The sequence below is a fragment of the Lepeophtheirus salmonis genome, chromosome 11 (genome assembly GCF_016086655.4).
Source record: "Lepeophtheirus salmonis chromosome 11, UVic_Lsal_1.4, whole genome shotgun sequence".
Lineage (NCBI taxonomy): Eukaryota > Metazoa > Arthropoda > Copepoda > Siphonostomatoida > Caligidae > Lepeophtheirus > Lepeophtheirus salmonis.
The window spans coordinates 10,621,253-10,633,610 of NC_052141.2; the positions used below are offsets into that span (position 1 = coordinate 10,621,253).

General features: G+C 30.8%; 1 protein-coding gene across 2 annotated transcripts in view; it reads left to right on the forward strand.

Moving 5' to 3' along the window:
* Positions 1 to 12,358, forward strand: part of LOC121126237 (uncharacterized) — a 239,411-nt gene that overhangs the window by 72,749 nt on the left and 154,304 nt on the right. Inside the window, exon 2 of one of the 2 annotated variants that reach the window (XM_071891684.1) lies at positions 11,411 to 11,477. The exons of the other annotated variant lie outside the window; for it this stretch is intronic. The gene's annotated coding sequence lies outside the window, so the exon portion shown is untranslated. The remainder of the gene's footprint in view (positions 1 to 11,410; positions 11,478 to 12,358) is intronic. 2 annotated transcript variants of the gene reach the window in all.

The following is a 12,358-nucleotide window of genomic DNA, read 5'->3' on the forward strand; positions in this document are numbered from 1 at the left end:
AGAAGATTCCTACGTCAGATGGAATAAATGTAATACTATAAATTGTACATATATTTAATCAGTGCTACTCCATCTGACGAATTAAATGAAACATTAAAAACAAAATAAGATTTGTCATAATTAATGGCCAAACTACATTTATTAATAGAGCTAAAATATGTTTAAATAAAAATATTCAAACATTATTGGCTTATATTATGTTTATATTATTGATTATCTCTGAAAATGAAAGCCAAGGCTTCATTAGTGTGGCCCGTGAGAAGATTTCTTATATGTATCATGTAGTTATGTATATGTATATAACTACATATTTAACAGGTGTTAAATTTTGCTAATTTATGACGTCTGCTAAAAAAGTTGAAGTGCAAATCATTGAAAAAATCATATATTCCTTATTAATATAACGACAGTGGTATAGTTCCTCCCTTTGAAGACTGCCGGTATCAAAGAGATCCAATCTGTTTTTAAGCGATGGAAATGAGTACATTTGAATACAAAATTATTTCAAAAGTTAAAAAAGGGGTAATGAACATTCTAAATTTATTTTTAACAAATAATAGAAACCCATACAAAACTTCTTTAAAAGACGGAATTAGTTAGTTCTACTTAAAATTATAAGAGTCAATGACCTCGGATCTTATGACCAGCACCCAACATCAATAACTCGGTAAAGGATTTTTTTGGGAGTTATATATATATATAAGCCCGGAGTAGAATGAAGGATTGATATTGGATTAATTCTTGTCTATATGTCCTTGCTAAAAATTACTTTGTGGGATTTGTGTTTATTGTCTTCCTAAACCTCCGTACCAGTGTCTGTGCAAAAAAAGGCTGTAGAGAGCATTTGCATCCCCATCTGGACTGTCTATAACATCAAGACTTCCTTTTAAGACTTGAATGGTGTTAAAATTTCTATTCTAAAGATAAATATTTTAGAATATGGCTTGCCTTCTTGTGCCTCTCCTCCAATCCTAACTTCAACTCCCAGCAATTTGAAGTACAGTTAGTCTAAATTTGGATTCGCTCTAAGTCGATCCTAGGACAATGGGGTACGCCATGAACACGGTCTTCATCGTGAAGAATTGGCAATCTGTGAATGAGGACGTTTGTATCAAAAATATTGTTCAATCTACCAAGTTTTAAAACGATTAACATATTGGTTTTGAGATTTTTTTTCTTGATTCCATAAAAATCACGTTCTTCATAATTCAGTTAATAATAATGCTTGTTTTGGGACGCACTGAGTACATTTTTGAACAAATAAAAATGAATGAGACCAAAAATGATTCTACCATCCTCTGATGTAGCATAAACTGCTTTTAGGGGTAATTGAAAGGATGTGGCACCAAAATTTCGTCATGCTTGATAAAAAAAAATTATTATTATTATTTTTGAAGACTACGGGGAAAATATAAGGGAAATAGGTGTTACTACGTCAATTTTCGGGGGATCAACTGGCAAAGCATTTCCTTCCCCCTTTGTCTTAGAATTCCATTCCTCACTGTACGTATATAGATATATATTCTTTCTTGGAGTATAATTTCATAGTTCGTCAGTGCGTCTTCGTCCGATAATCTCCCAATAATCGATTTATAGGCCCAATGAGAAGGATTAATTGGGCAATGAGCCATATCTTTATTTTAACTATTGTCCCACCAAAAATTGACCTAATCATTTACAACAATTTCAATATGGTATCAAAAAAAATAATACCAACGTCGTCTCCTGTTCGAAAGCTTTCTGTAATTTTTATAAAAATATATTATATAATTCCCGAGTTTCTAAGCCCTTTTGTTAGTGAATATAACCATCTATCTAATCTATTGAAGTGAACGTATTAGATCATACATACATTATACGTTACATACAGCGTAGAGAACATAATTCATGCACTGAACTCATAAATCACTCAATTCAGTCACTCCCCCCTTCCTCCTACTACTCAATTACTTAATGATTTTTCAGAGAAAAAAGGCCTTAATGTAATTAGTACATATATATATTTATAATTGAGAAATTTATTCTATTTAGTGCTTTGATAAAATTACAATGTGAAGAAAATAGATTGTACAGAAATGATTGAGATAGGTTTGTTTGTAGAGAAAGGAGTTGAGTTAGCAACAAAGTTCCAACATGATCCTTTGACTTATAAATATTATACAGGAAAAACATTGGATAGTTATTCAGAGACAAAATAGCTTGTGCGTACAGACTACATTTGAACATATTTCTCCATTCGTAGCTTAACATGGACACTCACAATTTTCGTTCACACTTTTTGATACTCTACAATCTGATCAAAACAAAGATTATGATCCAAACAAACCTCATTATCATTTACCCTCATGCCTGCCCATGGAATTCTAGAGACATGAAAGACTCACACTCTTTTCCCGCGTTTTTTCCCTTCCTCATTGAGTGCTAATATTTATACTTTCATTCAACCAGGTAAATCTTCTCTCTGGTGTTAATCAAACTTTCTTATAGTTCATCATTATTCATTACTCATTACCTTCATCATCATCTCAGAAAGAGAAATATCTAATATAACCGGATAACTAATAGTTATTTTTGAGAAGTTTTGTAAGTAAAGAATTAATTAATTTGTTAAAATGGGCTTTTTAAATACTCTTTGACATCAGCTTTTCTCTTTATAATAAGGATCGTATTATTAATTATTATATTATTATTGTTATGAAGATGATGATACTAAATTTGATGCCATGTTATAAGTGTTTTATAAAATCATGCCAGCTTGTTGTTGTGTACCCAGTTGTCAGACTATGGGTTCTCTTCACTCCTTCCCACATGATGAATTCTTAAAAAGTACCTGGCTAAGGGCTGTACATATGAAAACTGACGGAGCTTAGGCACCTTCTAAGTATTCAGAAGTTTGTTCCCTCCATTTTCAAGATAAAGATTTTATTACAAAGAGTCAAGATGATCGTCGGAGGAGTTGAAAGAAGCAGTTGTCGTCTATGGATCCTACACTCCCGAACCGTAATTTAAAACCATCTACTCTTCCAAGAATTTTCCCTAATCTTCCAAAATATTTATCTACAGAAAAATTTGAAAGGAAAACAACGAAAGCTTCATCATCAGCAAGGCTTTTTGCTGAAAATGTATCCCTTATCCAGGCGGAAGAAAAGTTATTAAAAATGGATCTTTTAGACAATTTTGAAGACTCATGTTCCAAATTTGTCATTGAATAACTTCCAGAAAATGTATTTTCTAAGAGAACAGAGGACTGCATTCAACTTTACTGCTTGTATGGTTCATCCAAAGTATTCCTTGAAATACAATTCACTTTAAGTATTGAAATTGATCTTTTCAAAATTCGTCATTCGACATCAACTCTCAGCTACGAAAGAAAATAACGATCATCGTTGAACAACTCGTCCTTCTAAAATCGAATATAATCCTCAGACTCTTTTCTCCTACATATTTAGCAACTTCTCTCGTTTGGCACAATACAAGTCCTGTACTTTATAAACAGATGTCAACTGATGGGATAACTTTGCCATCACCAAACCACTTGAAAAAACTGTCATCGTCTTTTGCTGTGAATATTGGACTATTTTGTTCATCTAAACACTGCTTATCTACAAGAGCCAAGTTTATTTCTGATAATGAGAAAATAGTTGTGCTTTTGGTCAATTAATTTTTTACTGCACAAAGAGTGGAGTTATTTGGAGGAAGATTAACAAGGCAGGACGGCAGTCAAATTACAAAAACTCTACTTGTTTTAATGATTAAGTCAACGTGTTCAAGTTACTGGGATACCATTGCACTTTATGCTATGGATACCTCAATTCCGAAACACTTTTTGACTTGCCCATACAGATAAACTCAGAGGTTTTTAATAATGGGTTTAATGTAATAGCTGTTTCTATGTACAATGCTACTTCTAACAGGAAATTTTACCTCAAGTATTGTTGTAATGGATCCTGCAAGCCACAAATACCAAATCCAGCAAAAATATCTCAAAATTGCACTCAAGTTAATGTCAAAAGCGGTGTATCCAACTCTTATTGAAAAAGATCAACTTTTTACTGGCTGACAGCATTTTACATGAAAGCACAGTTGCAGCTCTTCAGTATTACTCCTCAACGTAGCCTGCATGGAAAGTTACTGAAAACTTTGTCTCTGTTGTAAGAAAGTATTGTAATATCGTAAAGTGTAAGACGACTTCTGCGGGAGTTAAAAAAAAGGATACTTCAAAGGAACCACTCAGCGAAGGACACGATAATTTTGAATATCTTTCGAAGTTCAAGGCTTGGTTGATTCTATGGCAGGAAGAAACAAAAAATCACCAAATGAAACTTACAATGGAAACGTTTACATTCTTGAAGCAAACTACAAGTGCAGCCATAAAGCTTGCTCAACATTTATTTGGGAACTGGGAGTTTAAATACTGGTGAAGTACAAAGTGATTTGATAGAATCCAGATTCAACTGGTAGTGTCAGCTATCTGGAGCAAACTAATATGTTTCAGTAAGATAAATACTTGACGCTGAGAAAAAAAAATAGAATTCTCTCACTTGCTAAATTTGATGGGCTTAATATGCGACAAATAAAGAACATTCTTTCAAGTGGATCTCAAATTCAAGATGTGGACATAATCAACTTCAAAACAATAACAGTGGTTTCAATCGAGCAAAACGAGATGACTTAGGAACTTGAAAGAAGTGACGAAGCTCTTCTTTATGTAATTTCTGGGCATATTGCACCGTCACAAACTTCAAAACTGAAATGTGATGATTTTTTCGACTTTCTTGTATCTTCAACAGATTCCCCTTGGTAACTTTCAGTGACTCTGGTCTCGAAGAGTCTAAACATCAACTCTTGGAGCAAACAAATAGCGATTCTGCAACATACTTTGGTTTCAAAATGATTACCAAAGTATTTGTGGTGTATCAAATTATAATAACAAATAAAAAATAGAAGTCTCCATTATTTCAATGTCATAATTTAGGAAAACTATTTTCTACTCTATGTTGTGAACTTGTTTTGACTTTAATAACTATTTATGCTTTAAGTGTTATTTTAATCTTTCATTACAAAGTTTATTTTCTCATTATTCGATTAAATTAATTAATATTATGACAAAAAATTATAGTAGAAATCTTAATAGAGACATTAGTATGAAAAGATCAGCTAGACAAACCCCAAAAAATTGTAATAACATTAGAAAAATTGTTAAGCTATCTTCCAATCAATAATAAAATTCAAGAATGATAATTCATCCTCTTATATTTAATGAATTTCTCTCAGATCAAGAAAAAATGTTGATACATTATTTACAACTATACGTGGTTAATTGATATATATTCCAACAAAAGAGTGTATAAAGAGGATACCGCCCTTCCCTGAAGTGGTAACAGATAGTCGTGTGTATGGGATCCCAGCATTCTCTGGGTTTCAAGTAGGCTTGATGCTTCATTTGAGAAAGCCTAACCATGTCCTTCCAACCAATGAGTAAGTAACTAATGGTCGTGGGATGGGATCCCAATTTTTTCAGGGATCGAATCTAAGCCTCCTTTTATGGACTCATGTCTTTTGAATTGACGTTTTGTGATAGTTAGACTCCGTCAATCAAACGAAGCGTTTACAGAAAACCCATAGGATAAAATCTTATTCCCTCCGGAGGAGTGACGTTAGTTTGTTCCTTTCTCCGTGAGAGTCCGGCTCTGTCCATTTAACGAATTGGCTCTTGTGAGCTGTGAGAGTTCAACTGTCAACCAAGGAAACGGCTACAGAGCGCCTTTGGTATGAAATATCAATCCTTTTCTATAATCTAATGTCCTCTAGGACAACATAGAAGCCAGTGGTCCTGGAGAACAAGGATTCTCGGTTATAACGATACAAATCCCTGATCATAAACTTTAAACAAAGAGAAACATGTAGACAGTAGGAGCAGAATAATAGTAGTCTGTCTACTTCAATTCTGTAAAAGAGAAGAAGTAAAATTTAACCTTCAACGCAAGTCTTCCATGTCTCACGAATTCCATGGCTTGCCCCAGTCGTACAACCATCTTTTGGTGGGTTAGTGAGATCCAGGATGGTACTTTTAAGCTCGAGAAAGGGATATTATCTGCACTTTGCCAGGAGACTTGGAACAAAACAATATCCCCCCCAGTCAAGGACATGGTAAAGAACCGACCCAATTCAGCGTTCGACAGGTGTCAGTGGAGCATTACCTACCAACAACAGCTGTTTTTAGACTCCTGACTGATGATCTACGCTTCAGAAACCTCCTCAGCGTGTGGGTACACTATTCTCTCTCTCAGGAAAACAAGGATTAGCGAGGCCAGTTCTTAACGCAGAAATACGTTGAAACGAACAAACAAAGTTCCTAATGCCCAATTCCCAATTTTTGCCCAATTTCTACACTATAAGCTGCCTGCTCTGGGATTACCATTTTGATTGCTATGAGGAGCTCACACGCGTCGTTCAGTAATGAAGTAATTGAACGAAGAGAAGCTCTCCAGGTAGTTGTGGGAGTTGAAAAACCATTGCCACGGCGCTATTCGAGCCAAAGGAGACTATGTGACTTGATTGAGTACTTTTTTTTTACAAAGTTTTAATGTAATTTCTCGTCTTACTTGGACAGTCTCAATCATTTCGTAACAACCTCAATATTGAGTTTGTTATTCATTCTTACATTTTATAATTTTGCTCCTTTAGTTATTTTCAGTTTGTCAAAAATCTACAAAAAATATATATAATGGCTGTTCGAAGAGAATTTCACTACTTTCTTTTTGCTATGTGATATTTACATACTCTATTTGAAAAGGACCATATCGAGGTCAATATAAGCCTCTCAAATCAAAGAAAGGTTCACATATATAGAAAAAACCTTGTGATACCTTACATCATCTCAATAATTTGAAAGCAAAACCTTTAATTTGCTCAAATTTCTCAAAGAATATTGTACTGTAGGTATTTATATATGAAAAAATAAAAATATATTGCAATTGTCCCTTTGTTTTTATTTGTAGTCAAGATTGTTTTTATGTTGACAGACCAGAAATATGTCTATTTTTGTAAGTACTATACTTGTCAAAATGATATTTTTCAATTTCCATAAAAAAATGTATTCACATTTGCAAAAATCAACTTAAAATTCGGATTTTTTCATTATGTTTCACAACTAACTATTTATTCAAGTAATTTACATCTCAAATATATGCATTAATAACGTAGTAAAAATTCCTTAATATGATTCCTCAACATAAAAACAATCCAAAACTAAAAGTTAGAAAAAGATAAATTACCAAATTATTTTTTGACTTCATAAATATATATATATACCACTATTTTATGAATTTATTTAGTAATTGATGAGTAAATTTTCGAAATGGGTAGAGGAACCTTTAGGAGTATTAACTATAATCTAAATTAATAGTATTATATAAAAAAACTTTGTTGTATCTCATTATGGCCATTCAAATCTATATTACCTTTTTTCTACATACATCAGTGAAATAAGTTGATCTTGTAGTGACAATATTATTACTCCTTTCTTCTTCTATGTGCCTACATATGGAGGGATGAAGAAGAAGAGAAAAGAAAAAAGTTTTTCTTTTCTTCCGTTGAAAGGTGCACAATGTTCTAATTTTAAACCTATTTCAATTAATTACATTTTATTACATAATAATTAGTACATTTGTATTTTTAACCTTTTAACAAATTTTAGAACCTACTTCTAGTTAATATTATTTGTGAAATTATATTTTAAGAGTAGAACTAAATGTGTGAGTCCTAAATGTTTTATGGTAAATTGGATGACAATACTAATGTCTTTTTATATAAAGAAGATGTTTTTTTATCAATAAATAATTCATTCACTCCATAATTGGAATAAAAGTTAGATCTTAGTTCATTTCTTTACCTTAAGATCTACAATCATCAATAGCATTTGCGGCAACTTCAAACGATTTATCGAAATAATTTATTGATAAAATGTATGATATTCATTCTTAGAATAAATATCTTATCCAGTCTCAGTTTTGAGTAAAAACAGTATGAAAATTAATTTTATTGAGAGATCAAACTTAATTGTTACTGAAGAGTGTATTCAATAAATTTTTTTAACCTAGTATTTAATATTTTATAACTGACTTTGTTATAATTGAATTTATATTCGATATTAATTTTTTCCCCCATTCATTTCTCTAGTTGTAGTATGACATTCCTATATTGTGTAAATACCTATTTACTTGTCTTTAAGGATATTCCTGGGTTTTTTATCATCTGTTTCTATGATTAACACTTTGCAAAAAAAAGGAACAAGGCAGCTAGAAACTTGAAACTAACATACATGTATGAAATTGATTCCACGCAACCTAAACAGCTGGTTATATATATTTTTTTAAATAAATATTATAAACTTATTTGACCATAAATCAATCAAAATCGACCTTTTTAAAAGGTAATTTTTTTACATTGAAATATGAAGTATATTCTATAAATTCAGCTATGATATAAAGCATTTGAAGAAAAATAAAAAAAATATAAGCATCTCAGTTAGGTTCTTCATTTTACTGGATTTTTTGTTGGTTATATAAATTTTTTATGAAATATAATCAAGATAACTTAATAAATAATTCGTTTTTACATGCTGAAATGTTTTTATCAATTTACTATTTACTGTAATTTTCTTTTATATCTCTTTTTTCGTGTCGAAATATGGTACTGAATCTTAGTTATACCCTAAAAACTTGATTTAAAAAAAAGCTTTAAAGGCCAACCCTTCATGAATTGAAGGAATTAATGGTCCTATTTGTATTCTACGGATTAAATAACAATAACAAATGAGAGTTTCATTCTGCAGGCAAAAATGCTATTGCATTGTGTAATTTGTTTACTATTGACTCAAGGATGTCGTTGAAAAATTGGCTATATGCACAATATAAAGTGAAATAAGAAATTCAGATTTTCTTCTTTTCTTGATTCTTGTTCAAGATTGTTGTCATGTTGACACATATTAGTGTACATTATACAACAAACATATGTGTAAGATGATTGATGAAGATTTGTTTACAATGTGTGCCATGTTTTGACAGATTTCCCCCTCTCCCCTATGCTTAATTTTGGAGACAATGCCTATATGTAATGATGTATGTATACATAGATAGATTACTGTTGAATGTTGTATATCATGCCATAAAATCGATTTTTTGGATCATTTGGACAACTTTACCTCACTTGAACAACAACTTTTTCATGTACCGGGTGATCCATTGAAATTTGAAGACTTACAAATTCAATTATAATGAAAGTTGAATGATTGAAATTAATTCCTATTTTGAAGCATAAACAATTAGTGTCAAAACAAAACAGGCTTTCTAGCTTCCATACAAGTCGAAAAAATGACACTTGAACGTGATTCACGAATTTCCATTCGTGCACTTGAAGCATTTGGGCCTCTCTAGGGCCACTGTGTACTCCATCAGCAAGTCCAAAATGTTAGAAAAGAAGAAAGGCTCTCTCAAAAAGTCCAAACAGGAGCCCAAGGAGTTAAAGAAAAATGCCCAGGCCAATTTTCTCAAGTCCATAAGAGCTTACGCAAGAGATCTTGGGGTTTCACACCAGGCTTTCTGGAGAGCAATAAAAAAGTGGGTGGAAAGATCCTTAAAATTATTAATAATAAAGAAACCCATTTATAGGTACTTTCCGTGGGTATAATAAAAAGAGTTTAGACTAACAATTCCGTTAATTAATAAATTAGGATTTTTTTATTTCTCATTTATAATATCTATACTCGGCCAAGACCGGTTTTTCTATTTATGAACTTCTATTGATGATGTCAGTTGTGTTTCAAAATTGAGAACATTCACCTAGAATTACGACATATCAAGTTCAATGTGTGTCATAAATCAACTTTGTGCAACAATAAAATAAAATATAAAATTTCATTACCACAGGAATTTTTTTTGGCTCTTGCTCATTCTCAATTAAATCTTTAATTTCCTTCCCTTGTCTAACCGGGACATTATCCTTCCTTTAAAATAATGCTTCTTATTCCTTTGAATCTATAATTTATCCGCAATACTTTTTAATATTGATTACATCAAATATTATACCTCATTAAATCCAATTATTTATTCTTCTTTTTTTTCCTTTGTTTTTGATAAATATATGTATTTAACAACTTTTATTAGAGGTTTATAAATCTTAACTACTTACTTTTCCTTTCAATTTCTTGGGTTCTTCTAATTTTTTATAATTTGAGAACTGCGGTGTACCGCAGTGGTTATAAACACTTAATATTGTACCTATTATTTTATACAATGTACGTAATTTATTATTATCGTTCAATTATTAAACATTTAATGGAATACTGCTTATTTTAGAAGTTTCTTACAGTATTATGAAAAGATATCTGAGGATTAATGAGTTTACCAATATTAAATTTTTAAGCCATCACAATCAACAAAATCATGATGTATCAAGTGCGTCACCGGATTCTATATTTTAAAGATAAAAAAATGTATAAATTAAATTTTTTGGAAAAATTTTAGAAAATTTTTCATCTGTGACTTTTAACTTATTTCGATTTTTTTCAAAAGTCTACACGTATTCTCAAAAAATAAATTCTTGGAAAAAAAAAATTCAAATATGAAATTTTTTGAAAAAAAAAATCAAAAATTATTTGTAAGTTATAAAATTTAAAAAGAAAAATTCGAAAAATATATTAAAATATTAAATTTAATAGAAAAAAAAATCAAAAAATCTATAGTCATTACCAGAAAATGAAATTAAAAAAAAAAAAAATGTATTAATTAAATTTAATTTCAAATAATAAACTTTCTTGTAAAAGCTGCAATTTCTTAATGAAGGGCCCCCCACCTTAATTAAAACTAAAAACCCTCTAGCCCACCTCTTACGTACCCCCAATGGAAATAATGCCTTATATATTACAACCCAATTTTTATAAATAATCTATTATAAAAATTGGACTCCAATTTTTCATAAATCATACCTCATATTAATTTTGGTATAATTAATTTAAAACTAAATATTAAGAGACAGCTAAGCTGATTTCCTTTTAAAATATAATATTAATTATCAGGATTACTATGTTTTTTTGGGTTTTTTTTTTAGAATAAGTGTAGGTCATATTATATTCAACACTAGTTCTAACTGAAACTCTTTGGGAAATATGACGGCTTATAACATTTGTTTTTTTGTAATATTGAATCCATTTGTACATGTATTGACCATTTTTCTATTAATTATGTTATTATTTACGTCTTAGTGTTAAGTATTATCAATGTTTTTTTACACATGTGTGCCAGATATTTATGGACTAACTAAGATAACTCATAATAATCATAAATAATACTTTTTATTTTTACTTATCCCAACATTTTAAAACATATTTTCTTTGTTCTTTTTCGTATAGGTAAGATAACATCTCATAAATACAAAGCTGGACAAAAGTGTTCGTTATACTAACTGAAAAAACTCAGGTATGTTTATTGCAATTCTTATCCTTTTATTATAATGAGGATATTTAAACTACATATATTATATCTGTTTTAAAGTTAGAATACAACATATTATTTTACCTGCAATTTAATAGGTCCATATTTGGAAGAGGAATGGGCAATGTAGTACTTTACATTATATCCCTTTGAATATTTCTCTAGTGTGTGTAACGTTGTTCGTTGAATTTGTGGAGCACAATTTCTTAGATCTTCTTTGCCTCCTTGCTCAATACTCCAACGAAAATCGACCTAAAAACTTAACAACAAACAATGCTGATAAATTGGAATGATCCATAAGAAAATGAGGCAGGGGTAGACTTTGCCCATTGCTCTACCCAAAATCGACCAATAGACTTTCATTAATATAAAATTAAAGTAATCATCCATATTTGCATTGTATTCAATTTGTTTCTGAGTCGAGAAATGGTCAAACTGCATAATTCGAGGATTAAAAACCAATCTATCAATTATCATACGCATAACGTTATGTGTGGGATTCTCAACAGGCGGACTACCGGCAAGCTCGGTCTGCAATTGTATTTCATGCAACCTGTAAAATTAGCAAATTAATACAACAAAACAAATTGCATTTGATGCTGGTATAATCAATCTAAAATTATGTGTATTTGATGATAAGACGTTATTCATTATATAATAATATTGGAAGGGGTGAATCAGTTGCAACCACTTGCTTCTAGCATTGCTAAATAATCCTCCTATTTTTCAGTACACACCTTTAAATCAATCAACATTACCTCCAAGCAAAATTATTCACCGGTAAATTTGATACAAATACCGATTTGATTATTCCCTGGTTTGATCGTATACTTATTTATCTATTGTTTGAACTTGAATATCTGTGT